This window comes from Astatotilapia calliptera, chromosome 4, assembly GCF_964374335.1.
Source record: "Astatotilapia calliptera chromosome 4, fAstCal68.1, whole genome shotgun sequence".
NCBI lineage: Eukaryota > Metazoa > Chordata > Actinopteri > Cichliformes > Cichlidae > Astatotilapia > Astatotilapia calliptera.
The window spans coordinates 15687773-15706694 of NC_137425.1; the positions used below are offsets into that span (position 1 = coordinate 15687773).

Sequence of the window (18922 nt, forward strand, 5' to 3'; positions counted from 1 at the left end):
CAGGTGAATTTGCTTGGTGGGGAGAGCGGATCCAATTAACTTCGCCTCCGTAACGATCAGAAGCTGAAACCTGCAGTCAGCTGAGACTGAAGAAGTCACTTGGACGAGTGACAAAACATTCCTCCCACTGAAAACAGTCCAGATGAACAGAATCAACTTTTTGGGATACTAGTTTCTGTTTCTTTGTTACTCCCGAATTCATCAAAGAGGCAACCTGGCTGTCTGTGTAAATGCTGATGCTTTCAAGTGTCATAGCAACATTTACTGTAATCGAAGCAAATATCCCGATTTCGACTCGGATTTGTTTGAGTACAATTATCCATTTGTGTTAACTGTAAAAGGGATACTGTAAAGTTACTATATTTAAGCTACAACTAGATGTGCTACAGCCTTATCATTTTATTATTTCTGTCCTTGCCTGGTTTTAATTAATAATCCAAAGAAAATAAAATCTCCCAAAACATTAACAGGTCATGAAAATTCATTCAGACTTAGCAATTTGATGATTCATCCACCTTAATTATTAAAAAGCATCAGTATCTGTATCAGAATCTTTGATACTGGGCCTGTGTTTACAAGGTATCAGATGGATACCAAATCACATCACTAGTGTGGGGACATTCATGAATATCCTATTGTGCCCCCCTCCCTGCACACACCGCAACACCGCAAAAACCACACCTTCCCACACATTGATAGCATTATTCAGAAAAATTCTTTAACTTTTATGCTGATTTGGATTTGCAATATTTTTATTGTGTTAGGAAGAGCCAAATACAACTCAACCACAAAAGGAATCAGTCAATACTTCTGGTCAAGTAAGTATAAAAAACTGTTTCATGACACTCCTCTTCAGTATCTGTACTGCAAGTTACATTTTTAAGTAAACATTTTACATAGCTTTGCACTTAGCTTTACCTACTCTGCAAACAAAACTATAAAGAAACAGCTGATTTCGATCAGGTAGGGATTACTGAAATTCAGTTAATGAACCAGCATGCTTTCCTTCATTCATACAGTGGGATGCAAAACTTTGGGCAACCTTGTTAATAGTCATTATTTTCCTGTATAAATCGTTGATTGTTACAATAAAAATATCAGTTAAATATATCATATAGGAGACACACACAGTGATATTTGAGAAGTGAAATTAAGTTTATTGGATTTACAGAAAGTGTGCAATAATTGTTTAAACAAAATCAGGCAGGTACATAAATTTGGGCGCTGTTGTCATTTTATTGATTCCAAAACCTTTAGAACTAATTATTGGAAGTCAAATTGGCTTGGTGAGCTCAGTGACCCCTGACCTACATACACAGGTGAATCCAATAATGAGAAAGAGCATTTAAGGGGGTCAATTGTAAGTTTCCCTCCTCTTTTAATTTTATCTGAAGAGTAGCAACATAGGGGTCTCAAAACAACCCTTAAATGACCTGAAGACAAAGACTGTTCACCATCATGGTTTAGGGGAAGGATACAGAAAGCTGACTCAGAGATTTAAGCTGTCTGTTTCCACAGTTAGGAACATATTGAGAAAATGGAAGACCACAGGCTCAGTTCAAGTTAAGGCTCAAAGTGGCAGACCAAGAAAAATCTCGGATAGACAGAAGCGACGATTGGTGAGAACAGTTATAGTCAACCCACAGACCAGCACCAAAGACCTACAACATCATCTTGCAGCAGATGGAGTACTGTGTATCGTTCAACCATTCGGCGCACTTTACACAAGGAGATGCTTTATGCGAAAGTGATGCAGAGGAAGCCTTTTCTCCACCCACAGCACAAACAAAGCCGCTTGAGGTTTGCTAAAGCACATTTGGACAAGCCCGCTTCATTCTGGAATAAGGTGCTGTGGACTGATGAAACTAAACTTGAGCTATTTGGGCATAACAAGGGCATTATGCATGGAGGAAAAAGAACACAGCATCCCAAGAAAAACACCTGCTACCTACAGTAAAATATGGTGGTGGTTCCATCATGCTGTGGGGCTGTGTGGCCAGTGCAGGGACTGGGAATCTTGTCAAAGTTGAGGGACACGTGGATTCCACTCAGTATCAGCAGATTGTGGAGACCAATGTCCAGGAATCAGCCCCGGTGCAGTGCTGAAGCTGCACTGGGGCTGGATCTTTCAACAAGACAACGACCGGAAACACTGCTCAAAGTCCACTAAGGCATTCATGCAGAGGAACAAGAACAACGTTCTGGAATGGCCATCTCAGTCCCCAGACCTGAATATTATTGAAAATCTGTGGTGTGAGTTAGAGAGAGCTGTCCATGCTCGGAAGCCATCAAACCTGAATAACTTGAGATGTTTTGTAAAGAGGATAGGTCCAAAATACCTTCAACCACAATCCAGATTCTCATTGGAACCTACAGGAAGCGTTTAGAGGCTGTAATTTCTGCAAAAGGCGGATCTACTAAATATTGATTTCATTTCTTTTTTTGTGGTGCCCAAATTTATGCACCTGCCTGATTTTGTTTAAACAATTATTGCACACTTTCTGTAAATCCAATAAACTTAATTTCACTTCTCAAATATCACTGTGTGTGTGTCTCCTATATGATATATTTAACTGAAATTTTTTATTGTAACAACCAACGATTTATACAGGAACATAATGACTATTAACAAGGTTGCCCAAACTTTTGCAAACTGATTTCCGGTATTTGCCAAAAACTGATTGCTTGTATTTAAATTGCTATAAGTAACTTGTTGGGCTATAATATGTGAAACACATGTCAAATGCATCCCTCATGGATGACATAAAGTCATCTCTCCATCTCCATCTCCATCTCTCTCTCTCCTGCTTTTTTATTTCTCTCTCTTGCTCCATCTCTCTCTGCTGCTCTTCTGTCTTCTCCACTTTTGATGATAAATCAGCCTGGTGCAACATGTAAGGATTGGCACAATTTGTTAAGATTTTGAGGAGTTTGAGAAACTAACCTTAAGCATAGAATAAAATTTACTATCAGTAACTTCATAGCACCCGCCCAGCACTATATAAACTCCGTCATGCTAGCTAGTACGCAGTACCAGTTATTCTAAGTGACTGTAAAAAGTCAGCACAACGAAAACAAACTACAGCTAAACTTGGTTTATATCTGACACAGATAGACAGCAGGTCATAACTTCTTACCTGAAGTTCAGTTCCTCTGCCACTATGACCGGCAGCTGCCTCGGGTCTCTCCTCCTCTTACCTCCCCTTTCCCTTATCCACCTGCTGGCCTCCACCACTTGCTGATGTTGCTAAATCTGTGGAAGCTATGCCATAGCTACCGCCAAACAATTCAGTTATTTTTACACATTTGGCAGCGTCTGCCTGAAGGGCTTGTTTCTTTTTGGCCCTAATTTTTTCTGCACCTCCTTTCCTTTTTTTGTTCTCCATTTTCTTTAGTTGTCTATAAGATTGCTAAACAACAGGGAGGGTGCATCTGACCTCCTCGGCTGTAATTGGTCCAGCCCAGAGTCGATCATGACCAATTGGCCAATCCAACACCTTTCATTATTTATACCCTTCCAAAAAAAAAAAAAAATGATCGGCCCATAAAAACAAAAAATCGCCAGCGGCCCACCGGGCAAATGCCCGGTATGCCCGACGGCCAGTCCAGCTATGGACGAAAGGCCCAAATGCATAGAAACAGCTGTGTTTTCAAAAATACCCGTGTAGATGTGGAGATAACGTAAAAGAGTTAGTAGTTTATTTTATTTCTACCTGTAATTTATTGCTGTTACTTTTATTTGCTTAATTGTTTACTAAATGTTTGAGGTGTGAGATTAACCGCAATGGAGTTGGAAAACAAAATATGGGTGTGTGTGGTTGGAGGATGTGTTTGTGCGGGGGGTGGCAGGGGCAAACATTTTTCTAATAAAACAAAGGGGGCCTAGCAAAAAAAGTTTAGGAACCACTGCGCTAAAGTGACCTGAGTCAAAGTAAAGCCCCAGTCACACAAGCCTAGAGACCAGTCTGTGACTTAAAATCCTTACAACCACCAACCACTAAACAACTGATGCAGTTACGTGATACCTAATACCAGTGTTGGGTAAGTTACTTTAAAATAGTAACTTAGTTACATTACTAGTTACTTCTCTCAAAAGTAACTCAGTTACTTCAAGTTACTCGTTACTTTCAAAGTAACTAGTTACTAGGGAAAGTAACTTTGGTTTTACTCAGAATTCTCTTGTTAATGTGTTTCTTCCATAACTTTGCCAGTCTTCTAGCTTGCTTACTTGCCACAAGTGCACTGTGCCACCTACCAATAGAAAGGAAAAGATAATGTGCATATTTCCACGAGAGAAATCCCACGCCTGGACCGTCAGTGACTGCTGCCATGATTCTAGCCTACGTCACAGCGTCATGTGCGCCTTTTACATCCAACACAAAAAGTGCAGTCGTGGTGCTTTCGATTGTACTCAGAACTCGGAAATTCTGCCTTCTGAATAGGAAGATGTCGGTAACACCAGACTGCAGATGAGCTGCATGTAGGGATGGACTGGGACAGAAAATTGGCCCGGGCATTTTGACTAGAGACCGGCCCACCATTATAGGAAAAATCATAAAGCCTTTGAATTAAAATAAACAGTGTTGTGACAGTGTTGTACGCTGTTTTGATGGTATATATGTATCAATCTATCAATCATTTGTTGTAAGATTCAGATAATTATTTTTTAAAAGCTAGACATTTTAAATGAGAATAAGAAAGAAAAGTATTTCTTTGTGCCCCCCTTTCCCTGTTAATGCTCTACCTGGCCCTCTGGCAACACTTTGCTAGATCCGCACCTGCACAGTTACCAGCTGTCAGCTACGTAAAAAAGGATCCTGCTGTTATTTGTCTCTCAGAAACAGTTCATAACTTCCCTTCAACTCATTCATGTCACCTAAAAGGTAAACCTGTTTCTCCATCACCTGTTCAGCTCTGATGATTCAGTAAGGACATCTCCTGGTTTCATCTTCATGTTTCCCTCTCACCAGATAACCAAACCATATCATGACCAGCAGCTTTTTTGCAGCTGTGGCTCCAGCAAACATCAGCTGATACTAGAAATTAATATTAAATAAATTCTAACAACAGCTGATCAAGCTTAAACGTGCTGCTGTTGTTTAGCGCGACATCCGCTGGTTTCCTCTTTCGGCGCAAAGTGAGCGATAAACAAACAAGAGAGCCGATCAGCTGATCATTGATCAGTTTTCATGATTGAAGTAGAAACGGGAGAGGGAGAGGGGAGAATGAAAGAAGAAGAGGCAGCTGTGCAGCGTAAACACAGAATAACTCCAGCTTTGTGCCTTTTTCATTGTAGCTGAATTACGGGACAAACTGTTCCTTTTCACCTCAATAAGAAACGCGTAATATTTTCTCTGAATACCAGACGGGACGGTTGGCAACTCTAATAACTTATGAACAAAATAAAGTTCAACATCATTAACTTCATAGCACCCACCCAGCTGTATAGAAACTCCGTCATGCTAGCTAGCACGCAGTACGGAAAAAGTCAGAATAACGAAAATAAACTCCACCTAAACTTGGTTTATATCTGACCCAGAGAGACTGCAGGTCATAACTTCTTACCTGAAGTTCAGTTCACACTTGGACCGGCGGCCGCCTCGGGTCTCTTTTCCTTCTGCGTCCCCTTTCCTTCATCCACCTGCTGGCCTCCACCTCTTGCTAATGTTACTGAATCTGTGGAAGCTCCGCGATAGCCACCACACGAAGTAACGAGTAACGACCCTATCTAAATCCCAGTAACGACTAACGCGTTCCTGATTTTGGCATAATAACTAGTTACCGTGCTCGTTACCACAATAATAACGTAGTTACTGTAACGCGTTACTTAATAACGCGTTAGTCCCAACACTGCCTAATACACATTTTACCCTAACACAGGGGTGGGGAGCTCCAGACCTCGAGAGCGGGTGTCCTGCAGGTTTTAGATACCACCCTGGGTCACCACATTTGAATCAAATGATTACTTCATTACCAGGCCTCTGGAGAACTAAAAGAAATGTTAAGGGTGTAATTTAGTCATTTAAATTAGCTGTGTTGGATCAAGGACAACTAAAACCTGCAGGACACCGGCTCTCGAGGCCTGGAGTTGCCTACCCCTGGCCTAACAGCTGGTGGTTGCCATTGATGGGGTGGTCACCAACTGTTCTCAAGGTCTGTGTCACTGGCACTGAATGAGGCTGAAAAGTTGACTCATGCAATCATGTTTATTAACAGGTAAGAATATGAAAGTTTTCCATTTTTTTTAATCGCAGTTTGGTAAAGAACAAACTGTTTCTGTACAGTTGCGATGGTTTCCTGTATAAGTTCAGATATGCATACATGTGTAGTAATTTAATTTCAAATACAAAAGTCAAATATTTACATTTATCCTCAGGATTTGCCATCCATAAGTGAAAAAGGTGAGAAAAATTGGTCTCATTCTCATATTAATACATCTGATGTATTTATTTTTATCTAAAATACACCGTGATCACAATTTTCAATCTTGAAAGATTTTTTTTTTTATCCAATAAGGAAAGAGAAACTCAGATCATTTTCAGGGTGAGTCCAGCCAATGGCAACCACCTCCTAAACGACAATACAACTGTGCAGCAGGATCACAGTCAGGTATATGAAAAGTACTAATGTGCATTTTTTTAATATAATAGCTATAGTATGAACTTGTAAAATCCACACTCTTTACTTTTTTTGAATATCAGTGGGCCACATTTTGCATTACACTGCTTCCTGTTTCCTACTAATTAGATTTTACTTTCACTTTGACAGAAAAAGAAATACTGTTTGAGGTCAAAGAGATAATGAGACATGTCAGTGAAGGACTACATGGCCGTGACAAGCTCAAACTTTTCCTAAAGTGAGTAATAAAGGTTTCCTTTTTTTTGTTGGACATTGTTCCAACCAGTTCCAAAAAAGTTAGGACAGTCTGTAAAATGAAAATAAAAACAATATTCATGAAATCTCTTACTCTAATATTTTATTGACAACAGAACACAAAAACATATCAAATTCCTAAGCTGAGAAAATGCACCATTTTAAGAAGTAATTGGGTAATTTTGTATTTGATGTCACTATGTCTCAGAAAGGTTAGGAAGGCAAATTTTAAAAAAAATCTAGAAAGTAAGTGTTTGCAAAAAGAAACAGTTGGAGGAACATTTTGCTGTAATTTGGTATAAAGATTTAAACTCTGTCAGAGCTCAACATGGAGCTGTGATTCAGTTCATTCCATTGTTAAGGTGAATTGTACCAGAATCCATCATTTCACACTTCAGAGGTAATCAGTAGCTTTTGAATACTGATTAATATTTCATGTTTTTCCACACATGTAGTCTTCAGAGACGTGAAATTATAAATATCAAGTCTAAACATTGTAATAGTTTTTTTTTTAAACAAATTTTCAAAAAGAAATCTCAATCATCCAGGTAAGTAGATCCCATTGGTTGGTCAGTGGTTGTTGATAAATGGTCATGACAATTTGCATATTAATGATTAAGGAAGTGACCTCACAGCCCATTGTTCATTCAGTGGGCTAGTTTATAAGGCTGAGGAAACCTGCAGTCAGCTGAAACTGAAGAAGTCACTTGGATTAGTGATGAAACGTTTCTCCCACTGAAAACACCAAGTCCAGATGAACAGAATCAACCTTTTGGAAATCTTTCTGATTTTCCCACATTTTAAGTTTAATGTTCCTAAGAATGGGTGAGTTAATCCATATTTAAACTCTTTCAACAGGGATAAAATCAAGGATTTTGAGACAGAAAAGAGACACCTGGTTGGTGTCTTTGGTAGAACTGGGGCTGGAAAGAGCTCTTTAATCAATGCCGTCATAAATAAGGAGGGCCTGTTGCCTTCTGGAAGTGTCAGTGCATGTACCTCAGTAATGATAAAGGTGGAGGCTACCAATGGATCAAAGTATGAGGCACACATTGAGTTCATTACAAAAGAGGTAGAATGAAATATGAACATGATGATTCTTAAAGCAAATTTATGTGTTACAATCTAGCTGCAAAAACTGCTTTACTAAAATTAAGATGTTTTTTGTTTTTTTGGAAGGATTGGGAAGATGAGGTGCGATCACTAAGACAGGTTTTTGAAGACAACCACGACCATGACGACGATGATGATGACGATGATGATGATGATCTATTTGACCCTAATGGAAAGTTATCAGCGCTGTATGGAGAAGGTTGGAAAAAAAATCCACTCTCAGCCTCATGGAGAAAGGATATTTTGTGGATATTCCAGAGTTTCTAAATTCCGAAATAAAAATTTTGAAAAGTGACTCAGTAAGTGTGCAGTACTACAGACCAAAATTAAAATTCGCTTCTTCTTCTAGAACATAGGAATACTTGCAGTTTAAAACATACATTAGATTCAAGGAAGATCAGTGTGTGGCTTATGAACATCATATAGAGAGTAGTAGGAAGTCACTAAAGCAGCAGTTAGCTGCATTAAAGCTGCATCTTTTCAGTAGGAAGATGATGTCCATGCTATCTAATGCCTCCCTATTTGGAAAGTGTAGACAGAGACAAAGCATCGGTGAAGGAGATGATGCAGCAGTCTATTGCTAAGATAAATGTTGGGAATATGTAGATTTTTTGTGTGGTTTTTTTCTTTTACTTTCTTTTTTTTTTTTAGTGTGTAAGAATATTCAACATTGCTATCAATACATTTTTCAAGAAATGTATTGATAGCATGTATTGAGATATTATTTCTTAGTTTGATTTCCTGTCTTCTTTTCATGCAGTTTTTACATTTTTTGTTATGCACATACATTCAATTGTCTTGTATTCATACTGTTATTTTTTGCAGGCTGAAGGATTGTCTGAAGAATTTGTGAAATATACAAGAAATGTGTCAAATGAGACAGAAGAAGTAAAGAGGTGGTACTGGCCGCTTGTGAAGTGTGTGACTGTCAAAGTGCCAGACAATGATTTTCTTGATCACGTCACACTCGTGGACCTTCCTGGAAATGGTAACTTTAACAGAAGCAGGGATCAAAATAGGTGGAAAGAGGTAATTCACAGAAGTCATGTCATCTTTCTTCAAAGCATTAGTTATTTATAATTTACATAAATTCATTTCCTTTTCAGCTTATTGCCAGTTGTTCTACAGTTTGGATTGTGACTGAAATGACTCGAGCAGCATCAGAAAGAGAAGCCTGGGACATCCTGGAAGGTGCCAGCAGCCTGCTGGGAAATGGTCGAAAGTGTCAGCAAATTCATTTCATCTGCACCAAGTCAGATAATGAAAAACCAGATGATCTGTAAGTCAAATATACCAAAAATTGCAAATTACAAAGAAAGTTTGGAACAGATACACATGGTGACCATAAACTTCACTTCTATGTTATTTCAAGAGTGAGGATGTCCATTACAACAGAAGCTAATTTCTCCCTTTGTAGTAGGCCACTCGTTCAGAAAAGTGACAAATTAATTCTCAGTTAAGTGAAAGTGGGTAAATGTGGCATGTTGTATAAAGCACTTTAAGTAATCTGGGAAAGTAGAAAAGCGCTATATAAAAATCAGTCCATTCACTGTCTGAACAGAGTTTCGACATGTTACTTTTGCACTGTTTTGCATGTTCTGGCACATGTTGTTATTGCATGGCTTGATTAAGGTACATATTAGGCTGACATCTGTGGCCAGCGCGGAAACTGTTCTGGGCCAGCAGTGTGTCTACAACTGGCCCGTGGCTGCACATCACCTACAGATGGCCCACATACCGCAATGAATGACGGCCCTTTGGTGTGTGGACCACCTGAGGTTTGCCAGAGGTAGTCACACACACATACACTGATGTGTGTGTGTGTGTGTGTGTGTGTGTGTGTGTGTGGTCGTTTATTACTTATTGTTGTGGGGACACAAATTTGTTTACACACTCACATTGTGAGGTCTCGCCTACTTTATGGGGACAAATTGCAAGGTAAATCATTCAATTTTAGGGTGAAGGCTTGAGTCTGGGTTAAGATAAGGTTCAACTTATTATAGAATAACTTGGCGTTTTACTACCCTTATCGCACAGTGTTGCCTTGAAGCAACAAACCAATATCTGTTTGGGGGGGGGGGTCAAATTATTAGGGACCCTAAAGTCAAAGTCAAAGTCAGCTTTATTGTCAATTCTGCCACATGTACAGGACATACAGAGAATAGAAACTACGTTACTCTCAATCCCTAGATAAAATAGCAAATGAACATTTAAATATAAGAGTGATTAAAAATGCAAGTAAAATAATTAAAAAGTAAAATTTAAATAAATAAATACAATACAATTTTTACATATAACAAGAAAGCTATACAATATACAATATAATGAGTAAATGACATTGAGTGCAAACCAGGCAGAGTAGTGCAAATGGGCAAATAGTGCAAATGGAGATTTGGTAATGTACGGTAAGAGATAGTGTAACAACAAAGTCTTATGAGGTAGTGGCAGTCCAATGCTCCACAAAGTGACTGGTAACTGGTGCAGGCCAGTGAGTGAGTTAGAGAGTGTGTGTGTGTGTGTGTGTGTGTGTGTGTGTGTGTGTGTGTGTGTGTGTGTGCGTGTGTGTGTGTGTGTGTGTGTGTGTGTGTGTGTGACAGAGTTCAGTAGGACCGTGGAGGAGAGAGGGGAGAGGGGGCAGAATCGGGAGGGAGTTAAGCTTCCTGACAGCCTGATGGATGAAGCTGTCCTTCAGTCTGCTGGTCCTGGCCCGGAGACTCCGCAGTCTCCTCCCCGACGGCAGCAGCTTGAAGAAGCTTTGCATTGGGTGCGTGGGATCAGCCGCTATGCATAGGGCTTTTTTAGTGAGACGGGTGCTGTAAATGTCCTGGAGGGAGGGGAGAGAGACACCAATGATCCTCTCTGATCCTCCCCCAAAATAGGGAGAAATAATGTTTTCCCCCAAATTTAAAAAGTCATGCAGTAGAGGGTTAAGAACTATACACAGTTAGGTGCCGTCATGCAGTCTATGAAACAGAAGTGCTGCTCTCACATCCATCACACTTTCCTTGGCCCACGCTGTGGTACCGGCCTGCTTCAAATCCACCTCCATCGTCCCGATACCCAAAAACTCCAACCCATCTTGCCTCAATGACTACCGCCCAGTAGCACTCACCCCCATCATCACTAAGTGCTTAGAGCAGCTGGTCCTAGCACACTTCAAATCCTGTCCCCCCCCCCCCCCCCCTGGACCCCCACCAATTCGCATACCGCCAGAACAGGAGCACAGAGGATGCAGTCTCCATCGCACTGCACTCTGTCCTCTCACACCTGGACAACAACAACACATACGCCAGAATGCTGTTTATAGACTTCAGTTCAGCATTCAATACAATCCACCCCTCACAACTCATCAGGAAACTGACAGACCTGGGCATCAGCTCCCTCATCTGCAAATGGTTACTGGACTTCCTGACCAACCGCCCCCAACATGTCTGGCTGGATAACCACTGCTCATCTACCATCACAATGAACACCGGTGTACCACAAGGCTGTGTGATGAGCCCTTTCCTTTACTCCCTCTTCACCCACAACTGCAGACCTGCTGATGGTTCCAACACCATCATTAAGTTTGCAGATGACACCACGGTGATTGGCCTCATCAGTGACAACGATGAGGCCGCCTACAGGGAGGAGGTGGATCGTCTGGCTGAGTGGTGCGACACAAACAACCTGCTGCTTAACACCGAGAAGACCATGGAGCTCATCGTGGACTACAGGAGGAATGCTGACCCACATCCACCCATCCACATTAAGGGGACGGCTGTGGAGCGTGTGAGCAGCTTCAAGTTCCTGGGAGTCCACATCTCCGAGGATCTCATCTGGACGACCAACTGCTCCAAGCTGGTCAAGAAGGCTCACCAGCGCCTCTTCTTCTTGAGGACTCTGAGGAAGAACCACCTGTCCTCAGACATCCTGGTGAACTTCTATCGTTGCACCATCGAGAGCATCCTGACCAACTGTATAACAGTCTGGTACGGGAACTGCTCTGCCTCGGACCGGAAGGCGTTGCAGAGGGTCGTGAAAACTGCCCAGCGCATCGCCGGAGCACCACTTCCTGCCATAAAAGACATCTACAGGAAGCGGTGTCTGAAAAGGGCTGGAAAAATCATCAAAGACCCCAGTCACCCATCACATGGACTCTCCACCCTCCTGCCCTCTGGGAGGTGCTACAGGAGCCTCTGGACTAAGACCACCAGGTACCGGAACAGCTTCTTCCCCACAGTTGTCAGACTCTTGAACTCTGCCTCCTGACATCTGACCCACGTTAAAACATGGACTGAACATACACACACCCACAATGGACAACTGTACCCTCAAACACACAATAATAACATGGACTGAACCACCACTCACAACCACCAGCACTTTATATAGCCTCTGTAGAAATTATCCACATATCTCACTTATCTTAACTGCACTACTGTATAGCGCTGTAATAATCATTCTGTACATACGATAACTTTTAACCCTACAACTGTTTACAACTTGCATAGTTCCCATTTCTGTATAGCTGTATATCTCAGATTCTGTAAAGTTATTTATTTCATATTCTGTATAGTTTTTCATATTTATATCCTGTTCATAGCCTGTACATAGCTTGTACTCACTACAGCCTGTACATACTTATAGTTATAGAATATTCACAACATACTTCATACCGTGTACATTATAACATACCATAATAGACCCACTTCTGTAATATATTTACATATCTATATTATTGCTAATATTTATTGTAATATATCTATATCACTAAAGCACTTCTGGATGGATGCAAACTGCATTTCGTTGCCCTGTACCTGTGCATGTGCAATGACAATAAAGTTGAATTCTATTCTATTTTATTCTATTTATTATATATATATATATATATATAAAAAACACCCAGCACGCCCCTGCGGGCGGTTTATCCTTCAAGCTCGGGTCCTCTACCAGAGGCCTGGGAGCTTGAGGGTCCTGCGCAGTATCTTAGCTGTTCCCAGGACTGCGCTCTTCTGGACAGAGATCTCCGATGTTGTTCCCGGGATCTGCTGGAGCCACTCGCCTAGCTTGGGAGTCACCGCACCTAGTGCTCCGATTACCACGGGGACCACCGTTACCTTCACCCTCCACATCCTCTCGAGCTCTTCTCTGAGCCCTTGGTATTTCTCCAGCTTCTCGTGTTCCTTCTTCCTGATATTGCTGTCATTCGGAACCGCTACATCGATCACTACGGCCGTCTTCTTCTGTTTGTCTACCACCACTATGTCCGGTTGGTTAGCCACCACCATTTTGTCCGTCTGTATCTGGAAGTCCCACAGGATCTTAGCTCGGTCATTCTCCACCACCCTTGGGGGCATCTCCCATTTTGACCTCGGGACTTCCAGGTTATACTCGGCACAGATGTTCCTGTACACTATGCCGGCCACTTGGTTATGGCGTTCCATGTATGCCTTGCCTGCTAGCATATATATATATATATATATATATATATATATGTATATATATATATATATATATATACTATTTATTCCCATCACGCAGCTCGCTATGAAACCTAACTGAACAATGCGTATCCTGTCTCATGCTCTTGGTGTTATCAGCACCTGCAAAGGGAGTTATTTTCTTCAACTACTGAGGCTGAAATAAGTTCATCTAGTTTTAGAGTGTTCGGTGGAAGTTTCCATTACAGTGCCACAACTATGCACATTGTTGCGGATTCAAATATTAAGGAGGGATACAGGAGGGGTTTGTTAAGGTTCAAAAATATTGGGGATGGAGACAAGAGAAAAACCACAATAACAACACTGGTCCGGTCGGGTTGAGTCAAACGATGATTTTAATGATCACACACGTGGGAGATGGAAACTGTATGCAGACAGCATCAGATCTCAAAATGGTGGAGCATTGCTCAAACTGTTATAGCCTCTGGTGCCCCCCCCCCCCCCCCCTTATCATAAAAAGCCTAAACATTCACATGCTTTCTCTCACACAGCGCCTAAGCTACGACCTTGGCTCCCCATTTATCTGCTCCTGCTGAGATGGGGCAGAAAACTCCAGCATATTCTGTTCTCTTCTAATCAGACAAATAAGGCGATGACTTTTCTGCAAACAGCATTTCTTATAACTCAGCAGTATAATGCATCATAAACAATATCATTCATTCACAACAAGTCAGCAGTTTAATGTAATGCAAATCAGTTTAACTAATGCAATAGTTATCAGCTTCTTCTAATTCAGGAGAATAATGCAAACTAAAACTACACAATAATTCACAATCTTTAATTAGGGGTATAACATGGCATAAAATAATATTATAATCTAACAATTCCTCCTGATGAGGTCATTAGAATAATGACCTCACCAACACCCTTCAATTCAGTGTGGCCGGGTTCATCTCTTCTCACTCCTGAGGTCCTTTGTCCCCGAGGGGCGAACCATATGTGGGATGACCTCTGTGTTTGCGCAGTTCAGATGCAAGAAAAACTATTATTCCAACAATAGCGGGTACAGATGACACTCCCCAGGTCTCCCACAGCTTTTAGCCTTTATTTTATTGCTGCAGCTACCAGTGTCGTCCAGTTGGGTGATCCTCTGCTCTTTATTCTTCAACCTTAGGGGTTAGACAACCCTTCAGTCGTGGCACAGATCAGGGGATTATTCTGCCCCGATTTCAAACAACGATCTGTGTATCCTCCAGAAAAAGGAACAGGAAGGCGTCCCCTTTTTTTTTTTTTTCCCAAACGCCTCTCGAACTTCGTTGGTCTGGTGTTCCCGGATTTCCGCCAAACCCTTCATGGTTATTGCTGTGTTTATGGGATCCATCCTTTTGTGGTGACTAGCTGGAGCCCAAACGCCATGACCCTTGGACCCAGTTGATGTCTCGGCAGTCACTGTGTCTGTCTCTGCTGCGGAGGATCCTCACATATCTGTGACCTCGTCTGGTGTCTGTTCCTTTCCCTGTAAGAGACAGAAAACCAAAACACCTCTCTTCCTACCCCTAATAATCTAATGTTGTTATCTATTGACCTTCTAGTGATTCAGAATTGGTCTAAAACATTCAGAATGTCCCAGGGACTTATTCTAATCATATCCTATGTGTGTGTAAGTGTGTTTGCATTTAGCCCTCTGCACTCAAGGCATTTCCTACACTTTATCAGTCCGGACAATCACGCCGAACGAAGCTTCTGACCTTCAAAAGGCCGAGTGCCAACTCGTTATAAGCACATTTGCAAGGTGTGTCTGAAAATTATTGAAACCCCTCTTTTTAACAAAAGACAAAGAAATTAACAAATCTTCTAAACGCTACTCAGTTCATTTCAATGAGTAATGATTAAACATGAAAGTGATGGTTTATGCTTTTTCACTGATTCTCTAAAAGGTCCGTCTTCTCGGACCGCTATTAGCTTAAGCTTTACCATACCTAAGGTATTAAAGACACAAATGAAGTTATAAAAATGTTCAAATAATCCTTATTTGATGTTAAAGCTCCACTTCCCCCCCTTTTTTGACACATTCCAATGTGTCAAATCAACAGAGCTAGAACATTCAAAAAAAAAAGTTAGGCAGCTACAAAGTTTCCCAGACTCTTAAGGTGATCCGCGTGTAATGTACTGACTCATGTATTTAATATTTTAATAAATGTCGTTTAATCAACTGCCGCTACTTAAACTTAACAAAAGGCATAATTGAAGAAAAGATCACAAAAAATAACATGATATCAGTGTTTTGTAAGCGCGTGCGGCCTTCTATGCTCGAAGCCTTTTCCCTCAATAGATCAGTCAGACATTCACGCTGACTGTAGCTTTTAACCCTTATTAACTTGAGCACAACTCTACAATGAGCAACAAGTTGCAATATGTATAAAAATGATCATGGTTACACCTGCAATGAAAAATTATATCATTATCCTAACACCTGTAAATAGAAGATTCATCAGAGGTTATAACAATCACAGAACACAGATGTTAGTATAAGGTCAAAAGCTTCAATAAATGATCATCGATGCAATGCTTGTTGCATGATTCTCATACAATAATAATGCTGATATTAAAAATAACAGTAAAACACCCCCTTTTATCCCGTTTCACTTGATACCTAAACATCTGTAAATGCCTCTTTTAAATTGTTAATTTTATTTCCCCCTGTTCTCCCCAACCCTCTCCCGCCCCGAAGATGTCCAATGCCATCCTCGTATGGACTGTCAAAAGTGGCTTTAACGCTGACTGTTCTGACAATCCATTTCATAACGTTTCCTGGTCAGATTTGCCAATCTCTGCACCAGGGTTTTAAACGTTTCGCCATTTTCATTAGTTGTTATTTTTTATTTAGTTTCAACTCCAGATTTTCAATTTTTCCAGTTGTAATTAGTTTTTACCAATTCTTTGCTAGTTTAGTCTAGTTTTTATTTTCTGAAACTCCTTAGTTTCAGTTTAGTTTTAGTTGTGTTTTGCAAAAATTAAGTGTAACAAAATCTCAGTTCCATCATATCAATCATGCTCTTCTGGTTATCCTTGGGTGTAGAGACTAATCACTATTAACTCTTGCCGCACCAAATGTTCCTAATTTTGGTTGAAGTGAATTGATAACCTTTTTGAAGGCGATTGTTTCACACATTTATTTAGATGTCCCAGTCCTGTTATCTCGGGATACATCACGCTGCCTTATCTGGGGTTAGCTGTTTTCGGGGGATGCGGGTTGAGTGGGGGAGCTCTTCAAGGTGGGGGAGAGTGCTCCCCCTGATGAGGTCTTCTAGGTAAGCTAGGTTAACCTTCTTGTGTGAGCTTTTCAAGTGCACTTTAAGGTTTGTGGGATTTTTCGTGTCATAAATGTCCCTCATAACCCCCTGATGGCCCAGTAATTCATTTTTGCGCACTGTAGTACACATTTAGTTTTTGCTTGTAGCTCTCATACTCTACTTGCCACTCCTCTAAGTCCTGATATTTCTTAGAGAGGACAACAGTACCTTTAAAATTATATCACATGTGTGGGGGTGTGGCCTTGTCAATTGTTTTTTCCACCTTTTCAAAATGGCTGGCGTGCCCACAAGCACATTTTATGGAAGAAAGGAAGGTAAGCTTGATATTTACATTTAAAATGTTTTGTTAAACTCAGATTTTTATTTTATTCAAAAAAATAAACATCTAGTAAATAAGTTGAGGGGTCTTTAAGAATTAGGCTTATTTAGTTTCACAGAGAACATGACTAATTTATTAATGTGTGCTCTACACATTGGGACTTTGTACTTATATTTATTTCACTTTTTCCTAATAGAAAACTTTTGACAAAGGCGGAGAGAATTCTTAACAGAATTATTGAGGGAGATTCAAACATAGATTTTTTCAAAATATGAGAGGGTCAGGACCCACTAGAAGCCACACAAAGATTATCGAGATGCAGTGGCACATGTAATAGAGAAAACCACAGGGCCACCTGAAATCTGTCGTCCTATCTGGTGCAAAACCAACATGTAGGAGACTCTGGAATTTTGATTTTGAGTTAAAAATAAAATATGGGTAAAATGCAGAAATGTTTTCCAGTAAAGTAAAAAAATAAGAGTCGCAATTATAGCTGAATCCATGACACCTAATTGTTTCTACAAGATCACTTCGTTGCCAAAAGTTATCAGTGATCTCAATGTGTGAAAAGAACTCACAGTATCTGGAGTTCAAGCTCCTCTTGGCTGAAAAACCTGGGACAAACATGTGAACAAGACCTGAATAGTACCAGTAATGAAGAGTTCTTTCCAAAGATCAATAAAAGGAAGCCCCCATCCGATGAGAGTGTAGCAAAATATGGTTCACTCCACTTGCCTGAAATGGTTAAGAGTCCAAGGCATTTCAGTTGTAGAATGGGTGCAACATATGTGAGATGTGGGAAGTGCCAAATGTTCTTTTGTGTCTCCAAATAAAAATAAAAAATCACAGTACTTCCTCCGATATCATAAATAAATTGACTTTTGTGAAATAGAAAGCCCAGTGCAATCACTTGTTCCTGAACCAATGGCTTACACCTAGTGAAGTGTCAGTGACTTCTAAGTTGATCCCTGATCTACATTTTTTGATATTGTTATATAAATAAGTTTTAATATCCTGCTTACAAAAATTTCAGTGGAACATGTAATCTTCTTAAATAGCTCTTGAATGTTGTTAGTTTCACATTCGTGATCAATGAACTCCCCTTGTGCACTGTAGTGCACATGTTGTAAAATTTAAATAAAATTAGTTAAAAACAATTTTGTTTTTGTAATGCATTTATTTTACCGTCCCAACACTTGATTTATCTTAAAAAGAAAAAGAAAAAAAGGAAAAGAAAAAATGAAAATACTTATCAATGCAACTAAACACATTTTGCTATAAATCTAGTTAATTTTGTGAACTTTCATTACAGTATTAGTTAGTTTTCCTTTTTGTTTTGATTTTATTTCCGTTAACGCAAATTTTTTCCACTTCTAGTTTTCGTTATTTCATTTGTTGTCTTTAATAATACTAATCTTCTCTACACCCTTGAATAAACATACTTAATATGATCAACATTTTTGCTGTGTATCAATTCACCTTTTTTTGATTCAAATGCTCCAGCCTTATGTGGTTTGTGACATGTGTTGATCTAAACCTCCACTCTGTCTCTAAATGTTTGAAGAATTTTTCAAGTTCGGGGTCAAATTTTGAGAATTTGACCATAAGTGAAAGTTATGGCGTTATCACCCCCTTTCGGGATTACCTTTTTCCAGTTTTGATGATATTCCTCCCCATTCTCTATTTTTTGCAAGTACCCCTCTTCGGTGGCGAGAAACTGTTGGTGTGATCAAGCGGGTGCTGTAAAAACAAAAGCTCAGGACAGAACAGTCACCAGTCATGTACTTCATTCAAAATTAACATATATCGAACTTCCTATTGATCCTCTGAGTGTAATGGTACATTTTAATTTTGCACTTCTCAAAACTAAAAACAATATT

General features: G+C 40.1%; 1 protein-coding gene and 1 pseudogene across 3 annotated transcripts in view; one reads left to right on the forward strand and one right to left on the reverse strand.

The window, feature by feature from the left end:
- The window catches only part of ccp110 (centriolar coiled-coil protein 110), a 664638-nt gene that overhangs the window by 366842 nt on the left and 278874 nt on the right, over positions 1–18922 (reverse strand). The gene's annotated exons all lie outside the window — the stretch shown is intronic.
- Positions 1–18922, forward strand: part of LOC145428256 (nuclear GTPase SLIP-GC-like) — a 34260-nt pseudogene that overhangs the window by 2656 nt on the left and 12682 nt on the right. Inside the window, exons 2-9 of the transcript XR_013908512.1 lie at positions 765–818; positions 6377–6401; positions 6517–6609; positions 6769–6856; positions 7732–7945; positions 8053–8285; positions 8812–9015; positions 9093–9265. The product of XR_013908512.1 is annotated as a nuclear GTPase SLIP-GC-like (transcript). The remainder of the gene's footprint in view (positions 1–764; positions 819–6376; positions 6402–6516; positions 6610–6768; positions 6857–7731; positions 7946–8052; positions 8286–8811; positions 9016–9092; positions 9266–18922) is intronic.